This window comes from Cricetulus griseus, chromosome 2, assembly GCF_003668045.3.
Source record: "Cricetulus griseus strain 17A/GY chromosome 2, alternate assembly CriGri-PICRH-1.0, whole genome shotgun sequence".
Classification (NCBI taxonomy): Eukaryota; Metazoa; Chordata; class Mammalia; order Rodentia; family Cricetidae; genus Cricetulus; species Cricetulus griseus.
The window spans coordinates 100,717,609-100,741,583 of record NC_048595.1 but is presented as its reverse complement, the minus strand read 5'-3'; the positions used below and the strand labels follow the sequence as shown (position 1 = coordinate 100,741,583).

General features: G+C 42.9%; 1 pseudogene; it reads left to right on the top strand.

Moving 5' to 3' along the window:
* The window catches only part of LOC113834432, a 39,719-nt pseudogene extending 20,217 nt beyond the window's left edge, over window positions 1-19,502 (top strand).
* The last annotated feature ends 4,473 nt before the right edge of the window (window positions 19,503-23,975 follow it).

Here is a 23,975-nt window from a genome sequence, read left to right as displayed (position 1 = left end):
AACAAAAAAAAAAAAACCAAAAAACCAAAAACCAAACCAGCAAAAAGGAGCTATGGGAAGAGAGTTTTCAGCTGATCGTCCAGAAGGATGGAATCCACTGTCACCAGAGGGGAAGGCAAAGCAACTTCAGGAGGAACATGGCAGCAGAGCCCCAAAGCTGGCCGACCACAGCTTCATCCACACATGGGGGAGGGGGAGAAGGAGAGGGAGAGAAACCGGGAGGTGAAGTGGTTCCCAGTGATGTACCCCTCCAGCCAGGCTCTATCTACCTTGGAAAGGCTCCATAACCTCCCCAGATAGCACCACCCTCTGGAGACCAAGAGTTCAAATACACGAGCCTTGAGGAAACAGTCTCATTCAAACCCCAAAGCTGTGTTCAGATGGTTCCTCCTAACGGAAGCCAACTAGTGGTTGACAGGCGAATGCTATGATTAAGACAACTAATGCTGAGACAGGCACAAGATGCCCGGAGCAGCAAAGAATCTTGCATCTTAAATACAGTCTTTAACTTACGGAACAAAGGTTTTCATTCAGTTTGCTTTCTGTTTTATTTCACATTTGTTATTTTTAAAAATGTATTTATTTTATTTTATGTGTATGAGTGTTTACCTATAGATCCATGTGCGTGCCACATACATGCACAGTTCCAGATCCCCTGGAACTGAAGTTACAAGTGCTTGTGAGCCAGCATGTGGGTACTGGGAACCGAACCCAGGTCCTCTCCAAGAGCATCAAGAGCATCTCTCCAGCCCCTCGTCTGTTATTTGTTGATGTTTCCTCCTTTCTTTACTTGAATTTATATGTAACAGAAATTGGACAAAGATGGTTTTTCATCAAAAGCATGTGCCATTACACCTGGCTCTAATGTTTATTTTAAAAAGCTTGTATTTTATTTAATTAAGAAGTGCATAACATCCTTATACAAGCATATCTTTTGTTATAATTCTAAGCCCATAAACTCTATAGCTCTAAAATCACTAAATATTTTGTTACAGGTGTGCACTAACACAATGTCTCTCTTGGCAAAATGAAACTAAACATTTCAAGACTTAAGTCTCTGGAGGAAGGGAAGCTTGTCCACTGGGATCCTCCTTGCCTTTGAAACGCTGGTACATCAAGAACCATCGCCAACTCTAGGACCCACTTTCAACAGGCCCAGAAGCTGTCTGTGCCTTTGCACAGCGGAAACAGCACGGTCAGAAGAGGGTTCAGTTCTGAGTAAAGTACATCAAACACATCCCAGACAGTCTCCTCCACTCACTGACGCTGGAAACTGGTGAGAATAAATATACAGAGTACTGGGGGTAAATTACAGCAGCAGGATTAGAGGGAAAGAGCAGAGCCCAGAGTACTAAAGAGCCAGTGTTGGGTTTATGATTTCCCCCGACTTGAATAAGACAGAAGTCTATAACTACTGAAACAATTCTTCAGAATGAAGGTAAAAGGAAGACTTCTGAGAAAGATGGAGGAAAACAAAGAATCTGTTACTGGAAGACCTCATCTGTGGTTGTTGCTTGAGAGAAGCAGTAACAGAAGGGAACTGAGAATATTAGGAGCGAACGAACAGAAAACGATGATCTGTGTAAATATCCTAATTATCTTCCCCCGGCAACTGAAATGCTTGGCTCTGAAAGCAAAAATGGCAACTCGTTTGTATTAGTTTCTTTCCCCACGGCTGTGATCAAGTACCATATAAAAAAGACGGAAGGGCACATTCTGTCTCAGTGTGAGGGTGCCACGCAAGGAAAGCATGGTGACAGGACACGAAGCCGCTGCTCAGGCGAGCCTGCACCTGCAAAGCACAGAGAGACCATGAGGGTGCTCAGGTCACTTTGTCCTTTTTATTTAGTCTGGTAGTGGTGTTATCCACACTCAGGATGTGTTTTCCCTCTTGGGTTGAAGACACACCAGAGGTGTTTCCAACGTGATTCTGAAACCAGTCAACTTGATGAAGATTATTCATCTCAATCGCCTAATATTTTGTTTCATAGCGCTGGGGATTGAACCTAGGACCTCACACATGCTAGAAAAGTGTCCTCGCCAAGCTACAGCCCCAGTTCATGAAGAGGTTTCCAGTGAATGTGAGTGTAATAGATAAGACAACAACATAAAAGGGGAGATACGCCAAACCATATGGTAGTAAGGTGATTTTCTTAAATGAAAGAATAACTTCTAAAAAGAGGAGTGATATTGGGGAGATCATATCAGCCAAAAATGATGCAAAGCTTAAAGTCCCTCCCTACTCCTTCCTGTGGATCCCTCTATCTGTCTTCCTGGCTAATTCCTGTCTACTAGCTGCTGGCTCTGTCCCCTGATCCAAGGTTGATTTTATTAACACAGCCTTGGGTTTCACAGTACAATCAAATGTCTGGTAACATACAGTAATCTACATATGTAGTACAGAAAAAGACAAAACCACTAGAGAAACCGTCCATGATTCTAGAGATACTACAGTATAGGTGGCCAATACTTGAATTTGTATGTAACAGAAATTGGACAAAGATGGTTTTTCATCAAGTAGTGTTGATTGTGACATCCACATACAAAAAGCCAACCACATCTTCAACCTCACACCTCATACCGAAATTAATTTATGGTTCATCTGACAGCATATCCCAGTAGTCAGTGCTTGTCTGGCATGCTACAGTCCTTGGTTGGACTCCTAACACTGACAGCAAAACAAACCAAACTCTTAAACCAAAATGTGACATGTAAAATTACAAAGCTTTTGAAAGAAAATCTTTGCTACTGAGTTAGGATGGAATTCTTGGATATGATGCTGAAAAATTAAATGGCATATAAAAATACTGGATTTCATTAAAAATTCTGCAAAAGACACCATTTTAAAAAAAAAAGAAAAGAAAGAGAAAAGAGGGGGACTAAAGAAATGGTGCAGCGGTTAAGAGTACTTGCTGCTCTTCCAGAGGTCCTGAGTTTGATCTCTAGAACCAGGTCAGGTGGTCCACAACCAACTGTAAACACCCCCAACCCGCCCCCCACTGCTGGCTTCCTCTGGGGCTGCACTTACCACCCATCCACATGTAGACACACGCCTACATGTAATTAAAAAAACAATACAAATCCATGAAAAGATAAGCTACAGTTGGTAGGAAATGTTTGTAAATCCAACATTGGACAGAGGACTTTAAAGTTAGTATACAAAATATTAGACACCAACGTGTAGTGTAGACTCCCCTCCCCCTCCTCTGTCCCCATCCCCCCTTTCACCCTCTCCCTGGTCTATTTTCCTTTTCCATGTCAGGTTTCTCTGGCCCACCCCTCACCATCCTTCCTCGGCACCCGTTTTCCTCTTCCTTGGTCTTCCAGTTTGCCTTAGGTTTGACCCACATATTACCCTTTACATACATGTTAGAGATAGGATCCACATGTATGAAAGACCATGTGGTCTTTGTCTTTCTGAGTTAGGCCACTGCTCTTAATACTATACTTTCCAGACCATTCATTTTCCTACAAGTTTCACCTTTCTTTTTAGCTGAATAAAGTTGCACTATGCATCTGTACACGTTTTTCTTATCTATCTGTCCATCTGTTGATTTCTGTTTCCTTGCTATATAAACATAATGGCATAGGATTTATTTTTTTAATGATTCAAATGAAATGGGGAGAAAATAAATAATTCAATTTAAATCAGTCAGAAATTGTTTAAATTTTATGTGTATGGTGTGCTGTCTACAAAAATAGCTAGACTGAAAAGGCGCTTGGGCAGATTGTGTATGTGTGCCAGTTAAGCACATGAAAAGATGTACAACACCCATTAGGAAAGATCAGATTAGAAAGACTAAGTGTTCCCAGTACTGGTTACAAATGCACTGGGCACAAATGATTCTTTTTGTGCCCTCTAACCTGAAGAGCAAAATGGTGTTTTCAGTCTTGCAAGTCTTCTCTCAAGTGAAGCAAATTCTGCATTTAAAATGTCTGACTTGGGACTGGAAAGATGGCTTAGAGGTTAAGAGAATTTATTGCTCTTGGAAAGGACCCAGGTTCAGTTCCCAGGACCCACATGGCAGCTCACAACCATTTGTAACTCCAGTTCCAGGGGACCAAAAACTCTCTTCTGGCCTCTGTGAGCACCTACAGACAAGCAAACACCCACATACATAAATCTTAAAAAGTCTGACTTAGTTGCAAGTTACACAATTAGGTAAATCTGTGTTAAAATCTATAAAATTGCCCAAGGAGTTAAGACACTCTGGCTAATGGACAGGGCTTCTCCATCTGTCTGCTGCACATCTTAAAGGTTGAGAAGGCTGACCCTCTGGCCGGTTTGATCTGGCTGCCCACTACAAAACCTCAAAGCACGGTGCCTGGAGGTGGGTGAGTTCGGCTGGCACCTTACTGAGTCAGACTAGAAATAGCTGGACCACAAAGCTCCTCTGATTAGAACTGAAAGAAGCTTTGGTTCAGCAAGGAAAAGCAAATCTCCTCCCCTACACACACACACACACACACACACACACACACACACACACACACACACACACGGAATCTCATTCTCAGCTCTCTTCAACTCTTCAAACCACACCTCAGGGGATATGTGTCTCATGCTCTAGCACTGAGACATCTAAAAATATTTTCTATTTTTGACTATAAATAATGGAAGAAGGCACAGATGAATTTCCAGGCTACAAAAAAAGGCCCCTGGGGGAATTTTGGTGCAAGTTCAGCTTGTCAGTCAAGAACTATATTCCAGGTAGTGACAAGTATTAGCATCATTCAGGTGGATGCCATTTAAGTACTTCCTACCCTGGGGAAACTGGAGTAAAGAGAAACCTTTGAACACTCCAGATAAGTATCCTTTTAGAACATCTGGAAGTTTCTAATCAAACTTCTTTAGTGGGAAGTCATTCATTTCTCAATTCTTAAAAACAACAACAACGTGGTTGAACATATGTCCTTGTTGAATGAATATGCACTATTTGGGTATATACCCAAGAGAGGAATGGCTGGATCTTGAGGTAGACTGATTCCCATTTTTCTGAGCAACCACCATACTGATTTCCAGAGTGGTCTTACAAGTTCGAACTCCCACCAGCAATGGAGGAGTGTTCCTTTTTCTCCACATCCTCTCCAGCATAGATTGTCATTGGTATTTTTGATTTTAGCCATTCTGACAGGTGTGAGGTGGTATCTCAGAATTGTTTTGAGTTGCATTTCTCTGATGGCCAATGATTTTGAGTAACTTTCTTAAGTGTCTTTCAGCCATTTCAGATTCCTCTGTTAAGAATTCTCTATTTAGTTCTGCACCCCACTTTTTAATTTCATTATTTGGTGTTTTGGTGGCTAGCTTCTTGAGCTCCTTATATATTTTGGAAATCAGCCCTCTGTCAGATGTGGGATCAGTGAAGATCTTTTCCTAGTCTGTGGGTGGTTGTTTTGTCCTACTGACTGTTTCCTTTGTCTTGCAGAAGCTTCTCAGTTTCAGGAGGTCCCATTTATTAATTGCAGACCTCAATGTCTGTGCTACTGGCGTAATGTTCAGGAAGCGGTCTCCTGTGCCAATTTGTTCAAGGGTAATTCCCACTTTCTCTTCTAGAAGATTCAGTGTGGCTGGATTTATGCTGAGATCTTTGATCCATTTGCACTTAAGTTTTGTGCATGGTGACAGGTATGGATCTATCTGCAATCTTCTGCATGTCCGAATCCAATTGTACCAGCACCATTTGTTGAAGATGCTATCTTTTTTCCATTGTATAGATTTAGCACCTTTGTCAAAAGTAAGGTTTCGTAGGTGCATGGGTCAATATCAGGGTTTTCAATTCGATTCCATTGGGTCTGTCTATTTTTGTGCCAATACCAAGATGTTTTCAGAACTATGGCTCTATAGTAGAGCTTGAAGTCAGGGATGGTGATGCCTCCAGAAGATCCTTTATTGTAAAGAGTTGTTTTGGCTATCCTGGGTTTTTTATTTTTCCATATAAAGTTGAGTATTGTTCTTTCAATGTCTGTGAAAAACTGTGTTGGGATTTTGATGGGGATTGCATTGAATCTGTAGATTGCTTTTGGCAGGATTGCCATTTTTACTATGTTAATTCTACCTATCCAAGAGCATGGGAGATCTTTCCATTTTCTGGTATCTTCTTTAATTTCTTTCTTTAAAGTCTCAAAGTTCTTATTGTACAGGTCTTTCACTTTTTTGGTTAGTGTTACCCCAAGATATTTTATGTTGCTTGTTGATATTGTGAAAGGTGATGAGCAGCATTGTTTGTAATAGCCAGAACCTGGAAGCAACCTAGATGCCCCTCAGCTGAAGAATGGATTGAGAAAATATGGTACATTTATACAATGAAGTACTACTCAGCAGAAAAAAGCAATGGAATCTTGAAATTCGCAGGCAAATGGATGGAACTAGAAGAAACCATCCTGAGTGAGGTAACCCAGTCACAAAGACACACAACATATGTACTCACTCATTTATGGATTTTAGACATAGAGCAAAGGATTACCAGCCTATAATCCTCTTCACCAAAGAAACTAGGAATCATGAAGGACTCTAAGGGATAAATGGTCCCCAGGAATGGAAGTGGCATGAACTCCTAAACTAATTGGTAGCATGAGGGGAGGGGGGAGGGAGCTGCTACAATAAGAGCAAGAGGAGTAGAGGAGAGGAAATGGAGGGGCAGAAACATTGAGTTGGGGAAGAATAGAGGAAAGAGAGCAGGATGAGAGATACCATATTAGAGGGAGCCACTAATAGGTCCGAGAAGAGATCTGGAATCAGGGAGATCTCTAGAGACCTACATGGATGACACGATCTGACAATCCAGGCAATGGTGAAGAGGATAACCTAAAAGCCCTTCCCCTAAAATGAGATTGATGACTTCTCTTTATGCCATCCTAGAGCCCTCATCCAGTGGCTGATGGAAGCAGAAGCAGACATCCACAGATATACACTGAGCTGAAATCGGGAATTTAGTTGAAGAGAGGGAGGAATGAAGAGCAAAGGGGTCTGTACCAGGTTGGAGAAACCCACAGGAACAGTTTGCCTGAAGAAGGAAGAGCACATCGACCCCAGATGCTGTCTGGGAGGCCAGTACAAGACTGATCCAGACCCCAGAACATGGATGTCAATAAGGAGGCCTCTGCACTCCAGGGAGCCTCTGGTGGTGGATTAGTATTTTTCCCTGGTGCAAGAAGGGACTTTGAGAGCCCATCCCACGTGAAGGGTTACACTCTGGCCCTGGACACATGGGGAAGGGCCCAGGACCAGCACAGGAAGATTTGGTGGACTTTGCAGAGCCCCCGTTGAGGGCCCTACCCTGCCTGGGGAGTGGTGGGTGGATGGGTGGGTAGGTGGGGGTGGGGGAGGAGGGATGGGGGTGAGGGGAGGGAGAGGGAGAAGGGACTTACATGTGAAACAAGCTATTCCCTAACTAGAACTAATAAATAAATTAAAAAAATAAATTAAAAATTAAAAATTAAAAAACCACCAACAACAAAAAGGTAGTAAGTAGTTCACTGACATTCTGGACTCAGTATATTCTGATTTAGTTAAAAGGCCAGGAAGGCTGAGGCAGGTGGATGCTTGAGTGTGAGAGAGCTCAAGGATAGCGTGAGGATACAGTGAAGCTTGGCTCAAAAGCAAAACAAAACAAAACAAAAAAACCCAACAAATAAAAAAAACAGCAAAACAAGCACCTTGGGATTGTCAATCTTTGCTGGTAACTTGATGGGATCTAGAATGAAGAGACATGCCTCTGGATGTGTTCTGTGTGCTGGAATTTCCTGTAAAGATCTTTTTATAGAGTGTACAGAACCTTCCAGCCCAGGTACAAAAAGATCTAATGGAAAAGGAGTGATACTTTTAGTCTGCCTGCCTGCCTTTTTTCCTTGATGGTGAGTGTATCTAATCTGATGTTCTGGTCACCATCCTTTGTTGACATCGAAACTAGTCTATTCAGCTTTCCAATGGAGACTAAACACCAGCAGCTCTACAGGAACCTCCCAGGCCTTCATTATCAGATTGGAACCACTGAGGCCTCCAGCCCCAAGGAGCTCTGGTTTTCAGCCACTCCAATATTCAGACAGCCACTCCTGGGTGCATGGACAAAGCTAATAACATCCTCATATGGCCCAACACTGTGAGTCTTCCTTGAAGAAATGCTTTGGAATGGAAAAAGACAAGAATACCATTCCCAGATGAAATAGTTATATTGTTGGTTCAGTAAGAACTATCTCTGTGTAACTGACCCTTTAAGCACTAAAACAAGATTCACGTTTGAGAGCTGGGAAGAGCATTATGTAGCAGTCGAAAGCAATGATATCCATGTTAGTATGCATTATTATTATGTGATGTCCAGGATGATGTTAACATCACACATCCACTCCAGATATAACACTGAGAATAGTCTAGCGAAACAGCTGGCCCAAGTCTAGCTTGGTGAAGCAGAGAGTTTAACTGGAGTTACTTATAGGATGGCTACACCAACAAAGAAGAGTCTCCTCTCTCAGCAATTCTCTAATTCTCTCTCTCTCTCTCTCTCTCTCTCTCTCTCTCTTCTCTCTCTCTCTCTCTCTGTGTGTGTGTGTGTGTGTGTAGTGTGGTGTGTGTGTGTGAGAGAGAGAGAGAGAGAGAGAGAGAGAGAGAGAGAGCACGTGCTACCACCACGCCAGCCCCCCCAATTGATAATGTATCCCCATACCACTTCATGATCCCGTCCTCCTTTCACAAGGGAAGTAGTAAACCCAGACTACTGTGGGCCACCATGGCTGCTTTTTATTTTAAATGGCAATGACCTGACCATGTCTAGAGGGCAGAGTACCACAATCTTGCTAAAACTCTCTTACAATTAGAAAATACATAGTTGGCATAGCTTCTGGAATAAATCCCTTAGATTTAAAAGAGTTGGATTTTTGTTTTTGTTTTGTTTCGATGGGACTGGTTCAGAGGGCAAGAGCATTGGAACTCTCCCAGAGGATATGGGTTTGGTTCCCAGGACCCACACAGCAGCTCACAACCATCTGTAATTCCAGTTCCAAGGGATCCAGCACTCATAGGCAATGTATGCATGTGGTGTACAGACGTACATGCAGGCGAAACACCCTTACAATAAAATAAAAATAAATGAATCTTTAAAAAATTTTTGTGTGTGTGTGTGTGTGTGTGTGTGTGTGTGTGTGTGTGTGGTGTTCAGGAGCACACAAACGAGCTACAGCCCTTATTTGGAAGTCAGAGGACAACTTGTAGGAGTTGGTGCTCTTTTTCTACTATGTGGTACCTGGGGATAGAACTCAGGCTTGGTGGCAACTACCTTTAAGCTGAGCCATTTCACCAACATACTCCTAGATTTAAAGACACAGATTCTAAGACAGAGTGCTGAGTAAATCCGAGGCCTCCAAAAGCCTCAGCATCCTTGTTGAAAACTTGGAGGACTCAATAGGAGTCTGGACCTCTCTGACTCACACAACTCTCAACCTGGAGACAAGGGTCAACAGTATTCTCATATATTAGAAACAAAGAGGACCAGGGTCCAGTGCTGCAGACTTGGAGGGTTAGCATCCAGTGGATATTCCTCACTAGTTACCAGACCCATCTTCTTCCTGTTTCACCATCTGTAAAGGATGGAAACAGCCAGTAGCCTTCATTCCACACAGACCTTACTCTTACACCTGCAGATCATTTGTAGGGACAAGGTGTTGTGACCTCCTCATTAGACACTGGAAATACTTTCCTCAGAGAGGGGGGGGAGGGAGAGGGAGGGAAGGAGACAGGGAGACCCCCTTTCTCCTGGGGCTGCTAAATCCAGATGACATAATCTTGAGGTTGTCTCCAGTTATATTCTTACTCTTCCAGCCTGGCAAAACCCAAGCTCAGTAGGAGAGTGAAGGTCACAGAGAGACCCAAGGTTGACGAGAATTTCATGGGGGGGGGTTAGGGTGGAGTGGGGGGTGGGGTGGAAGGGGAGCTCTGCCTCCGTCTGCATGGTCTGCCTCCTATCATGCAAACCAGTGAGTTTTTCCTCATCATTTCAGACTTGTTTGAGTTGTATTTCTGCCACTTGCACATAGAAAAGAACTCAGAAAGCTGAATAGAGAATTGTGTAAATCTGAGGTGATAAAAGTTATAAAAAAAAAGAAGTCCAAAGTCAGAATAAGAAAGCCAGTGTTTCTAAGCCAACAAATACAATGTCTAAACTTTAAAAAAAAATAGTGTGTGTGTGTGTGTGGGGGGGGGTGGGTGTATGTATGTGTGCGTGAGAGAGAGGGGGGTACACTTCCCTGTGTGCTCAGAGGCCAGAAGGGGACACTGAATCCCTTGGAACTGGAGCTCCGGGTGTTTGTGGGATGCTTGGCTTGTTATGTGAGCCCTGGCATCAGCACTCTGGTCTTCATGATTGCCCATTAAGCTCTCTTGATGCTGAGCTGTAATTCTCATCCTATCTAAACTTCTTTTATACCACTTCCTATTATGTCTTGGGGCCACTGGCTTAGAGTATAATATAAAGGAAATAGTGATGTTTGTGAAATTAGAATTCAGCTCTAAAATTTTTGTTGTTTTTGGAACATGTCTGACATTTACTAAGTATTTACTTGATTGCTTAATATCCTTAATATGCTTTGTTTTATTAAATCACCATTTCAAAGACAAGAAGACAGACTCAGATGTATGCATTCTTTAAATTGCCAAGGAAATTTGGAGAACAGCCATAGTCTGGAAGTTGAATGTGCTCCAAGGGTCCCCAGGATGGTGTCATTTGGAAGCCCTGTGGACCTTTAGGAGATGAGGCTTTAGAAGAGGCCCTTAGATCACTGGGGCTGTGCCCACCAAAGGGCATCAGAGACTTTGCTGCCTTCTTCTTACCCTTTGCTCCCTGGCTGGTGAGGTATATGTGTTTGCTCCATTGTGTGTGTGCTCCCTATGATTGCCAACTAGCAAACCCTCCAGAGGACTAAAATAACACTGATCAGTTTTAAACTCTTTAACTATTGAGCTGTGCTAAACCTTTTTTTCACAGGGTTGTCTCAGGTATTTTGTTATAGACAGCTGGCTAACATGGGCTTTATACATAGATTTCTCTGATGTTAGAGCACATACTTGCTTTTACTTTAAAAATATATTTGCTAAGTCAGGTGTGGGGGATCATGAGGGCAAGACCAGCCTGAGCTACATAGTGAAATGCTATCATAAAAAGTGAGATATAATTTACATACTTTAATATATATATGTATATCAAATTGATCAATTTATAGTACAGTACTCATTTGGGGGTATATTCAGAGGTAACAAACCATTACTACAATTTTAGTAAATATTCATCACCTTAAAAGAGAACTCTGTATTGTTTATCATCTTCGTGTTTCTTTTGTGACTATGACAAAATAGACCAAGAGTGAGTAATTTATATAGAATAGAAATGTATTTGGTTCACAAGAGATTGGGAAATCCAAAAGGCCAGCTTCTGCTTGTCTTCTTCTTTTTTCTTTTTATTTATTCTTCTCTCAATGCATCCCAACCACAGCTTCCCCTCCCTATACCCTTCCCAATCCCCCATCTCCCCTCTCCCCCAGATCCATTCCTCCTCCATTTCCCTTCAGAAAAGAGCAGGCCTCCCAGTGCTATCAACTGACCACAGCATAACAAGATACAGTAAGACACAAGCTCTCATATCCAGGCTGGATGAGGCAACCCAGGAGGAGGAAAAGGGTGCAAGGGCAGGTGAAAAAGACAAAGACACCCCTACTTCCTTCCACTTGTCCCAGAAGAACAAGCTACCAGCCTGGTCTACAGAGAGAGTTCCAGGACAGCCTCCAAAACAATACAGAGAAACCCTGTCCTGAAAAACGAAGAAGAAGAAGAAGAAGAAGAAGAAGAAGAAGAAGAAGAAGAAGAAGAAGAAGAAGAAGAAGAAGAAGAAGAAGCAGCAGCAGCAGCTAGACAACCACAACATGTGGACCAAGCACAGACCCGTGAAGACTATGAATTTGCTTCCTCAGTCTCTGTGAGCCCCTAGGATCCCTGCCTAGTTGATTCTGTGGGCCATGTTCTCCTGGTGTCCTTGACCCCTACCATCCTTCTTCCCCCTCTTCCACGGGGTTCCCCGAGCTCTGCCTAATGTTTGGGTGTGGGTCTTTGCATCTACTCCTATCAGCTGCTGGAGGAAGTCTCTGTGATGACTCCTGGACAAGGAACCTGTCTTTGAGTAGAGCAGAATATCATTAGGAATCATTTAATTTCCTTTTTTTTTTTGTTAGTTGTGATTGGTTCTATCCTACATTTCTGAGGCATCTAGCTTCCAGTTTCTGGCTATCCAGACAGCATTGTCTGACATGGGCCTCTGCTTGCCTTCTAGTGATGGCTTTTTTTGCTACATCATGACATAAAATGGCCAGAAAGAGCAAGAGCAAGCATACTAGTTTGGGTATCTCTCCTTCTTCTTCTTCTTCTTCTTCTTCTTCTTCTTCTTCTTCTTCTTCTTCTTCTTCTTCTTCTTCTTCTTCTCTTCCTCCTCCTCCTCCTCCTCCTCCCCCTCCTTCTCTTCTTCCTTCTCCTTAATTAAAGACACACAGGTATCATGTAGGTCCTATCTACATGGTATCATCTAATCTTAGTTAATTATCTTTAGAGGTCTTACTTCAAAATACTACTGATATCTGAATTTGGAGTTTTTTGTATCTAACATGCAATTTTTGGTGAACACGTTAGAATCAATACACCCTTGTCACCATCTCACCTCCCACCCCAGTCTCTATTGGGCTCTTTCTTGTGAGCCAGATGACCTGTCTGCCTGCCTGCTTTCCTTTCTCCCTGTCTCCCTCTTTTCCTTTTTCCATTTTTCCTGCTTTTTTTTTTGTTCTTGTGTTTTGAGACGGGATCTTACTATGAATTGTAAAATGGTCTTGAATTCATTATGTAGCCTAAGTGGCACTTGACCTCAAAATCCTGCCTCTGCCTCCCAAGTTCGAGGACTATAGGCATGAACTACCATGCCCAACTTGGAAGTTTGTTTATGATAAGTCACACAGTAAACAATCTATTGTGATTATTTGCATCTAGCATTATATTTTCAAAACTCATTGTAGAATGCTTTTTGTGGGTAACTAAAATATTCCATTATATTAATAATTAATAATGGAATAGTAATTAATAGTCAATTGTGTGAACATACCATGTTTTCTTTATCCATTAGCACTGATGGACATTGGGGTTTTTTTCCCTGTGGTAACTATGAACAGTGATACTATAAACAGTCGTGTATCCTCAGATTCTGTGAGGAGGTGTGTTCTAATTTCTCCTGTGAATCTACTGGTCATGTGGCAACTCTATCTTTAACCTTTTGAGGAAGCAGCTGCCTCCTTTTACATCCTCACCAGAAATGTGGGGGCTTCATCTCTTCAGATCCTTGCAACTCTAGATACCAAACTTTTTATTTTAGTCGTATCTCATTGTGGTTTTGATTTGTAATTCTTTAATAACTAATCATGTTAAGAAGCTCTAAGAGAGACATACATGGTCCTCCGGAGAAGGGGAAAGGGACAAGATCTCCTGAGCAAAAATTGGGAGCATGGGGAGGGAGAGAGGGAGCTAGGAGAATGAGAAGGGGAGAAGAGGAGGAGTGAGGAAGACATAACGGAGCAGGAAGGTTGTGTAGGGGGAAGAATAGAGGAGAACAAAATAAGAGATACCATCAGAGAGGGAGCCAGTATAGGTTTAAAGAGAAATCAGGCACTAGGGAAATGTCCAGAGGTCTACAAGGATGACACCAACTAATCATCTAAGCAACAGTGGAGAGTCTACCTTAAATGCCCTCCCCTGATAATGAGATTGATGACTAACTTATATACCATCCTAGAGCCTTCATCCAGCTGATGGAAGTAGAAGCAGACACCCACAGATAAACACTGAACTGGAATCCAGTTGCAGAGAAGGAAGAGTGATGAGCAAAGGGGTCAAGACCAGGCTGGTGAAACCCACAGAAACAGCTGACCTGAACAAGGAGGAGCTCTTGGCCCCCAGAATGATCACTGGGAAACCAGCATGGAACTGATCCAGACCCCATGAATGTGGGTGTCAGTGAGGAGGCCTTGGAAATCTATGGGGCCTCTTGTAGTAGATCAGTACTTATCCCTAGCATAGGAATGGACTTTGGGAGCCCATTTCACATAGAGGGATACTCCCTCAGCCTAGACACACGGGGGAGGGCCTAGGCCCTATTCCAAAGAATATGACAGACTCTGAAGATCCTCCATGGAAGGCCTCACTCTCCCTGGGGAGCAGAAAGGGTATGGAATAGGTAGGGTGTTAGGGGGGGGGCAGGGGGAGGGGAGGGAGAGGGAACTAGGATTGACATGTAAAACAATCTTGTTTCTAATTCAAATTAAAAGGGAGAAAAAAAGAAGCTTTTCAGATACATAGTGACTATATGTTCTTTGGAGGAATATCTGTATCCTTTGCCCATTTAAAAATTCATCTTTGTCTTTTGTTATTATAATTCTTCATATATATGTATAATGTATATGTTAAAATCCTTTGTCAGATACAAGACAGGCAAATATTACATCCATTTTCTGGTTTGCCTTTTCATAATCTCTGTGGTGATCTTGAATTTTAAAATTATACTTACCCTATATTTAGAGTGTGTGTGTGTGTGTGTGTGTGTGTGTGTGTGTGTGTGTGAGTGTGTGTGTGTGTGTGAAGTTCTGAAGGCAATCTATTGGAGTCAGCTCTTTCCTTCTTCTATGTGGGTCATAACTTAGCATCTTTTCCCATCTTGCCAGCCCAATGGCAACTCAAATGTTTTTGATTTTGATGAAACACAATTTGTCAATTTTTTCTGCCATCTGTGCTTTGATGTCATGTCCAAGAAACTGTTGTCAAGTGCAACATCACAAATTTTTCCTTATGTTTTCATGTAAGAGGTTTTTGAAACCTTTCTTTTTGAAAGCCCCTAATCCATTCTTGATATGATATGGGATTCCAACAGTATGCTTTGCATGTGAGTAGCAATTAGTTCAGCACCATTTGCTCAGAGACTATTCATTTCTGAGGATATCATACATGTATACAATATATTACGATCATATCTACCCCCTCTTCCCCCTTCTAACTCCTGATTCCCCTACTGTGTCCTCCTCCCAACTCATGCCCTCTGCTTTAAATTAATTTTTCTCTTTTCTTTTCTTTGCTCTTGGGAATGTGTGTGTGTGTGTGTGTGTGTGTGTGTGTGTGTGTGTGTGTGTGTGTGTGTCTCCACCATCATGCCAACACTGCATTGACTTAATTACTGTTAGTTTGTAGTAAGTTTAAAATTGTGAAGTGAGTCTTCCTACTTTATTATTTTTAAGGGTTGCTTGGCTGTTCAGAGCTGCTCAAAATCTGATTCTGGTAGGAACTGCATTAGATATGTAAATACTGCATTGAATATGTAAATTTAGAGAGTATTTCCATCTTAATAATATTAAGCCTTCTAACTATGAATATAGGCTTTAAAAACATTTACTTGGATTTAAATTTTTTCAGCAATGATTTGGTTTTCGGAGTATATGTCTTACACTTCTTTTGCAAAATTTATTTGTATCTTATTCTTTTTAATTCTATTAAGGATGTAACAGGCAGAGTGGTGCTGCAGAGGTGTCTCAGTTGCTCTCAAAGAGGACCTGGGTTCAATTCCCAGGACTCACGCGGTGCCTCAAACTGTCTGTAACTTCATTTCCAAAGCATCCAACACTTCTGACTTCTTTGCACACCAGGCACATGTGTGGTGCACATATATACATGCACACTCATAAGCAATGGATAAATAAATAAATAGAATGTAATTTTTGTAAAACTTCATTTTTGGAATGTTGGCTTCAAATACAAAGAAATAAAATAGAGTCCTGTACAATGCTTTCCCTGCCCTCCATTCCTGCTCCCTGCTTCCCCCTCTCCCTCATCCGCCTATGTGTGCCACCTCCTCCACAAGCTCAGCAGCACTGAGCATTGTCTGCCTGGCTGGCCTGAGGCCCTGTTTGGAATCCCAGGACTTAGAGAGGCTCCAGAATCCTGGCCTTGGCTCACATGCTTCACAAAGTCAAGCCAAAGGCCTCCAGGTACCTTTTCTGGGACCATGCTGTAGGGAGAGTGCATGGGACCAGAGTTCATGCATGCTGTCAAGGAAATGTTCAAGGCTACTGCCACTGGGTTTATTTCCAGGTGCACCCCTGAGCCAGGTACAGAATAGCTTCTGAGGAGTTGGAACAGGTGCCCAATTCTATGAAGAACAAAGTTGCCATCATTGGAAAGATCTACACCTCCAATGGAGTATGAGGTGGAATTAGCCTTGTATGAAACGCAGTTGTGGCTTAAGTTGGTTGCCAATGTAGTCCCTGTGAAGTCACTTCCTGAGTACACAACTCAGCCCAGCACTATACCTGCTAACTGTTCTCCAGTAGACAGAAGGGGGTTATCGCTCTCTGGAATACCAGAGCAGGAAGAGTATAATGGAGTGCTTGAAGATTGTCTATGGAACGAATAATGCCCAAGGGATTGACTGCAGAAGAGGCAGGGCAAGGTCACAGCTGTCAATTAGGCCAACTTCACAAAAACTGATTTTTATGGATGTTCCTGCAGTGATGTGAGGAAGTGGCCAGATTGTACACCTGTGATGTCTGTTCTTGGTTGTCAATCGGACTACATCTGGAATCAACTAAAACCCAAGGGGCTGCATACACTTGTGAGGGATTTTTTTCTTGATTAAATCATTTGAAGTGGGAAGACTGACTTTTAATCTGGGTAATTTGCCACCAAATTAATCTGGACCACACCTTCTGCTGGCAGTATATGTAAAGGACATGGAAGAAGGAAGCTTGCTCTCTCTGCCTGCTTGCTGTCACTCTCTGGCAAATCTATTCTTTCACTTGTGTTAGAGCCCACTTCTTTGAATTCAGGCATTACCAAAAACCAGATGAGACATCCAGTGTGATAATTTGAATGTAATTGGCCCCCATAATCTCATAGGGAGTGGCACTATTAGGAGGTGTAGACTTGTTGGAGGCAGTGTGTCACTATGAAGGTGGGCTTTGCGGTCTCTTATATGCTCAAGATACCACCCACTGTCTCAGTCCACTTCCTGTGGACTTGATCTTCTGATCAAGATGTAGCCAGCACTATGTCTGCCTGAATGACACCAAGCTCTTTACCATGATGGTTATGGACTAAACTTCTGAAACTGTAAGCTGTCACCCCCAATCAAATGTTTTCCTTTCAAAAGTTGCCATGGTCATGGTGTCTCTTCACAGCAATAGAAACCCTAATGAAGACAGAAGTTGTTAATTGGGATTGGGGAATTGCTGCTGTGATAGGCCTGACCATGTGTTTGTTGGGAGGAATTTGGACTTGGTACTCTGGGTTAGGAAAGCAGTGGAATGCTTTAAGCACTACTTAATGGGCTGTACTAGTAGGAGCATGGCAGACAGTGGTGCTGAGTGTGATTTGATGAGCTGGAGGGGACTGGCTCAAGAGGTTTCAGAGAAGAATTTTAGTATGCTGCCTAGAGATCGTTCTCTTGATATTTTGGTGAAGAATGTGACTGCTTTCTGCCTTTGTCTGAGGAGTCTGCCTGAGGCTGAAGAGAAGAGCTTTGTATTAATTTCATTGACAGAGGAAATCTCAAAACAGCCTAGTAGAGACTCAGTTGCGTGATGATTAGTGGTAACTCTAATGAAGATTTATAATTGAAAAGGAACAAGCCGAACAAATAAAAATACAAAATGTACAAGTTGACAAAAAGGACATCAGGAGATTGAATAGAGCCAAATGTTCAAGGAAATAAACAAATTAAGAAATGTAATAAAGAAAGTGGTGGCCTCAGGACAAGATCCCACCCAGCTAAGTTTACAATTTGTGAAAATGAAATAAAGTAAAGCTTAGAGCTGAGTGTAGTGGTGCACTGGGAGGCAGAGGCAGGTGGATCTCTGAGTTTGAGGCTAGCCTGGTCTACAGAGCAAGTTCCAGGGCAGCCAAGCTTAAGCAGTGGAGGACAGAAAGCTGGTGAAATGTAGTTGAATGAGGGGACCATATTCTTCCAGCCCCAGCAAGCAGCAGAACGTGGCAGCTTCAGCCACATGGTTCTGGAGTTAAGGATAGAAGGAAAGCTGCTGAGGCCAGGTATATGTCAGGGGTGTCCCTAAATGGAGGCCTGGAGAAGCCTTTGTGTGAAGCTGTGAAGTTGAAGCCTGGATTGCCTTGGAAAACCCAAGATGTTAGAGATGCTAGAACCATGGGACACCTGCAGAGAAGAGCTGTTAGCAGGGAATGAAACTAGCCCAAGAGAAAAAAGTATGCTGCAGTCAACAGAGTTGAACAGAATTGGAGATCTGAAGAGAATTTGACATCAGACATGAAGATGTAGACTTTGGATTTTGCCCAACTGGTTTTCAGTCTTGCTTTGGTCCAGTATTTCTTCACTATGCTCTCTTGTTTTGGGATGGTAATGTATACCCTGTGTCATTATATGTTGGAAGTATGATATCTGCTTTTTAATTTTGATTTTTACAGGTGATTGCAGTTAAGAGATTGCATGAATCTCCAAAGAGACTTTGAACTTTAGAATTTTAAGTAAGTTTGGGATTGTTATAGACTGTGGGGATTTTTGAAGTTAGATTAAATGCACTTTGAATTATGATATTGTTAGAAGCTTATATGGGCCAGGGAATGGAATGTGGTGAGTTTGGATGTAATTAGCCCCCAAAACCTCATAGGGAGTGGCACTATTGGGAGGTATGGCCTCGTTGAAGTAGGTGTGGCCTTGTTGGAGGAAGTGCGTCACTGTGGGAGTGTGCTTTGAGTTCTCGTTTGCTCTAGCTTCACTCGGTGTGACAGACAATCCACTTCTTGTTGCCTTCCAATCAAGGTGTAGCCGGTACCATCTTTATACGCTGCCACGCTCCCCACCATGATGACAATGGACTGAACCTCTGAACTGTAAGCAAACCACCCCACATAAATGTTTTCCTTTATAAGAGTTGCATGGTTATGGTGTCACTACACAGAAATAGAAATTGTAACTAAGACATATAGCCTTGTGGACTGTACAACTACTGGATTCTTGAACCATCCATTGGTAGATAGCCATTGTTGGACTAGCTGGACCACAGCCTGTAAGCCAAATCATATAATAAATCATATATATTCATTTGTATAATAAATTACATTTATTCATTCTATGAATTCTGTTCCTCCAGATAACCCTGATTAATACAATACGCAGATCAAGTTTGAGACAAGGATCACAGACAATTGCTCCAAGCAGCTGGTGCAGAACCCTTACCAGTTTGATGTGCTTATGACGCCCAGTCTTTATGGGGACATTATTGACAATTGGGCTGCTGGTCTTGTTAGGGGAGTTGGTGTGGCCCTTAGTGAGAGTATGCAGTTTTTGGATGGGGTCTGGCACCCATTTGCCCAGGTAGTGGCAGGAAAAGGGTCAACCCCAGTGTATGCTGCCATCAGCTTTCAACATGCAGAGACATTTCAGTCTTCAGTGTCACCCCAGACAAAGAAGTAATGAAAGTGGAAAAGGTGCAGACTCAAGACATGGGTGGCCCCAGCACCACAATGAACCCCATCAGGTCTGTCACAGGCCAGCTGCACACCTTTACTCCAACCAGCTTCAAAGGGACCATGATTCCTATCCCTCCCCTCAGTACAGGACTAGGGAAGAGACCTTTGAAGCCCTGGACGATAAATCACAATGCTTTCCTGGGCAGAGGCTAGGTTGTCCTGGGTCTGGCTTCCTCAGGGGGTGTGGTGGTTTGAATAAAAATGGCCTCCATAGATTCATATATCTGAATGCTTTGTCACCATGGAGTGAAAGTATTTGAAGGGATTAGAAGGTATTACGTCAAGAGACAATCCATAATCCATAAGGTCAAGATATCTTTATTGAGATAAATACCAGCCAAACGCAAGCCAGAGCATGCCCAGGGCAGCTGAGCATCGAGGCCTGGGAGAAGGGAAAGGAGAAGGGGCTTCCATGGCTCACTGTTCCTTAAGAACCTATCCGGCATCATTCTAACCTCACCTTGACCACACCTTGACAGGCGTGGTCAGGCACACCTGTAGCCAGCCTCTAACAGGCGTGGCTTACTGTCCCCTACAAGAAGGTTTAGGAGTTGTGGCCTTGTTGGAGAAAGTGAGTCATTGGATGTGGGTTTCAAGGTTTCAAAACCCAATCCCAGGGCCACTTCTCTCCTCTCTCTCTCTCTCTCTCTCTCTCTCTCTCTCTCTCTCTCTCTCTTTCTCTCTGCCTGCTTATGGATCAGGATGTAAAACTCTCAGCTACTACTCCAGTGCCTACACAGATGCCACCATGCTCTCCCTCCCTTATGATAACAGACTAAACCCCTGAAACGGTGGGCCCCCAGTTAAATGTTTTCTTTTAATAGTTGCAGTGGTTGTGTGTCTCCTTACAGCAATAGAACAGTGACTGAGACAGCTTGGTCCCAAGTTAATGGAACTATTTGGGAAGGATTAGAAGATATAGACTTGTTGGAGGAGGTGTGTCACTGAGTGTGGCTTTGAGTTTTAAAAAGCCCAGAACAGGTCCAGTCTGTCTGTCTGTCTGTCTGTCTGTCTGTCTGTCTGTCTGCCTGCCTGCCTGCCCCTGCATGCTGCCTCTGAATCAGGATGCAGAACTCTCAGTAACTGCCCCAGAGCCACACCCTTCTGCTTCCTGCCATGATGATAATGAACTAATCCTCTAAAACTGTAAGCAAGCCTCCAATTAAATGCTTTCTTTTATAAGAACTGCCTTGATCCTGGTGTCTTTTCATAGCAATAGAATAGTGACTAAGACACTGGAGGGGGATTGTGATGGTGAGTGTTTGTGACTAGGCCACCACATGCTCCTCCTCCCTGAGGTTTTTCTAAACCACAAATTTTTCAACATTTACAATTTGTTCTATCTCCTCCTCCCAGGATGGCCTGGACCTTACTATGTAGTTCAAATTGGTCTCAAACTTGTGTCAGTACTCCTGCCCAGCCTCCCAAGTGCTGGGGTTACAGGGATGAAACATCATACTTGAGTTTGATGGCATCTTCCCTAAGTGACACTGGAAAGCTCCAGTTCTATCTACTGGCTAAATAAAGCAATTGTTAATCAAGAGCAGAGTTTTAGTTAATTGATTTTATTTTTAAACAAAATGACTCTTCTAGGAATTCTCCAGTGCAAGGAAATTTGGTCAGTTGTTCCCCTAGCATTTGTTTTTGTCCATCAGTTATCAATATTGGGGTAGGTATCCTGCCTTGGGCCCTTAGGATTTCTGAATGTTCTTATTAGGTGCATCAGGAAGGAAACATTAGTCTTTTGTTTGTTTGTTTGTTTGTTTGTTTTGAGACAGGGTTTCTCTGTAGCTTTGGAGCCTATCCTGGCACTCACTCTGGAGACCAGGCTGGCCTCAAACTCACAGAGATCCGCCTGCCTCTGCCTCCCGAGTGCTGGGATTAAAGGTGTGCAGCACCAATGCCTGGCGAAAGCTGTAGTCTTTTAAATCAACATTATTTAGATTTGGGTTTTGTTTTCTTTTAATGATTCTGGTCTACTTTTTGCCCACACAGATCTGTGGTCAGGACTGAAAACCCATTTTTATGTTTGTTTTGAATTTGCATAGATTGATATGCTTTCAGTGAATTGGCCTCAAAACTGAATCTGGTGTTTATCCTTTAAGGTTTCAGATTAACATTTCTAAACCTTTTAAACTCTTGCTGCCTTTCTGACGAATTAAAAGTTTTATGGTTGCCTCTGTCTCCAGGCCCACTGTTCTTTAGCAGACAGGTTTGCTCTACTATTGTAATCAGAGTTTAGAGCTAACATCTGGACTCCAGCAGCCCCAATAGGCTAGGCTTAGCTCCCATCCCAATATGCAGGTTAAAGAAGTGGGTAGCAGCGAAACACAAGTAAAAGAGATTCAGTCAGTGTACACTGGGACCGGGTGACCCTAGTTCATCTTTGGGATACTGATACAAGCTGTAGGCTTAAATAGAGAAATGAATAACCAAGCAGTCGATAGTTAACCATGGAGTACTTGGTTATGATCTGAGTTCTGGTTCTCTTAGTTGTTCCTGAACAAGTTATTTCTATCAAGGTATCACCATCTGAGATGATCAGTCTGGTTCCTAAAGATAATTAAGAGTTCTGCTCCAGGGAGAAGTCAAGGCCATTATAGTAATTGTTCTCATTGAGGCAGGGACTGGGGAATGGTTGTATGTCGTATGACACATTCCTGTTCCTGGAATCCAGGTGTGATTGCTGGTTTATGGTTGTATGTCATATGACACATTCCTGTTTCTGGAATCCAGGTGTGATTGCTGGTTTAGGACAATGACTTACCTTTGTGCCTTCAACCAAGGGGTGGGAAAGACAGGTTAAGTAAACAGATTAGTCTATGCGGAGCCGATCTGAGTCTGAGTCAAAGTAAAGGAGATATATCAAATAAGGGTGGAAACACCAGGGTTCACCCAACTTCAGGCTTTGTGAACCCAAGTGAGAGTCAGTGATTTTAGCAAAAGCAGTCCCTAAGTGCTTGCTATATTACTCAAATAGCTAGAACTGTATAGCACATCCCTGTTAACCAGGTAGCTTTATGCAGTCTGTATTATGGGAAAGGGGGAACATTTGTTTTACAGACAAGTGTGTGTGATGGCTAAATAAGTTTAGATTACTGTGCTTAAGAGATATAAAAATCAGAAATGTCTTTAAACTATAAGCGCCCCCTTGCCCAAGGACAGATAACATCCTGGAACGCTGGGACTGTTATTCATGTAAGACAACTAGCAGCATGTTTTTGCTTCCGTAAAGAACACAGGGTGAACTTGAAACTGTATCAGGTAAACGAGGTAATCTACAGCTAAGACTTTAAAGTTTTTGCATACTCAATTTCTTATAGAAAGTGTTAGATCTCTGAGGCAGCTTAAAGGGACAGGAGGTAAAAAAGAGACAGGAGCTGAGCTTTGGCAGCTAGGACTGTGTTTGTGAGTACACAGTAAGGGGCAAACTCTCTAAGGGAAGCTGAAGAATCTACCAGAGAAGAAAGGTGACCGTGACCTTTTATAGAGGTGAGGTGAAGGGTGGAAATGGTTGCAGCATGGAATCCACATTTCCCTTCTTCCTGTGTTTGTCTGCCTTGGGGAAATAACTTCCTGAAGTTAGGTGAGATCTGTTCTCCCTTCTGATACTTTTCAAAAGTGGAAAATTCTAGTGCTCCCAAGCAAACAAGTTTCCAGGTTGCCATAATTAGAATGATTTTCTCACCTACCAAAATTGCTGGTTTCTTTATACCTGCTGGGCTGTCTCGAGAGACATCCCCCCCCAAGATGACTGAGCAAGGTCACCGGTGCTTCTGTAGTAGAGAAGTGGTGATCCAGGCCGGAAGTGACATAGCAAGGAGACTCATATTTAAGCAAGGAGAAACAGAAAGTGTCCCTTTTCCCCTTCCTCCTCCAGCGGCGCCATGTGAGCCACCGGCAAGAGAGGGTGCCAGTGAAAGGCATCCTCTATAAGATAAGTCTTACAAAATATATAGGTTTATGATAATTAAGACTGAGCTAACAGATGAGGAATCCTAGTCATTGGCCAAACAGCATTTGAACCTAATACAAGTCTCTGGCAGAAGGGACAAATGGCTGCCTGCGGTGCCTATTAGCACACCAAAGCCCATGCTGGCCTCCAGGCTCTCTCAGTATAACAAGTACCTGCCACACACTTCAGAGACCATGCTGGCATCCTGGCTCTTCTCACTTCCCCCACCCCAAATTTCCCCAGCTCCAGGGGTTCCCTCCCCACCAGCTGCTCTCTCTCTTTATAACCCTGCTATTTCAGCTCTGTGCTCTCTTAAGCCTCCCTCTCTTTACTTTCTCTTGGTTCTTTCTCTGTCTTCTTTCTCAGGCCTGCCCTGCCCCCTCACCCCTTCTCTGCTCCACTCCTGCTTCTCTCATGGCCCTGTTAAGTCCACTACTTTCTCTCCCTGCTCTAGACTCTTCC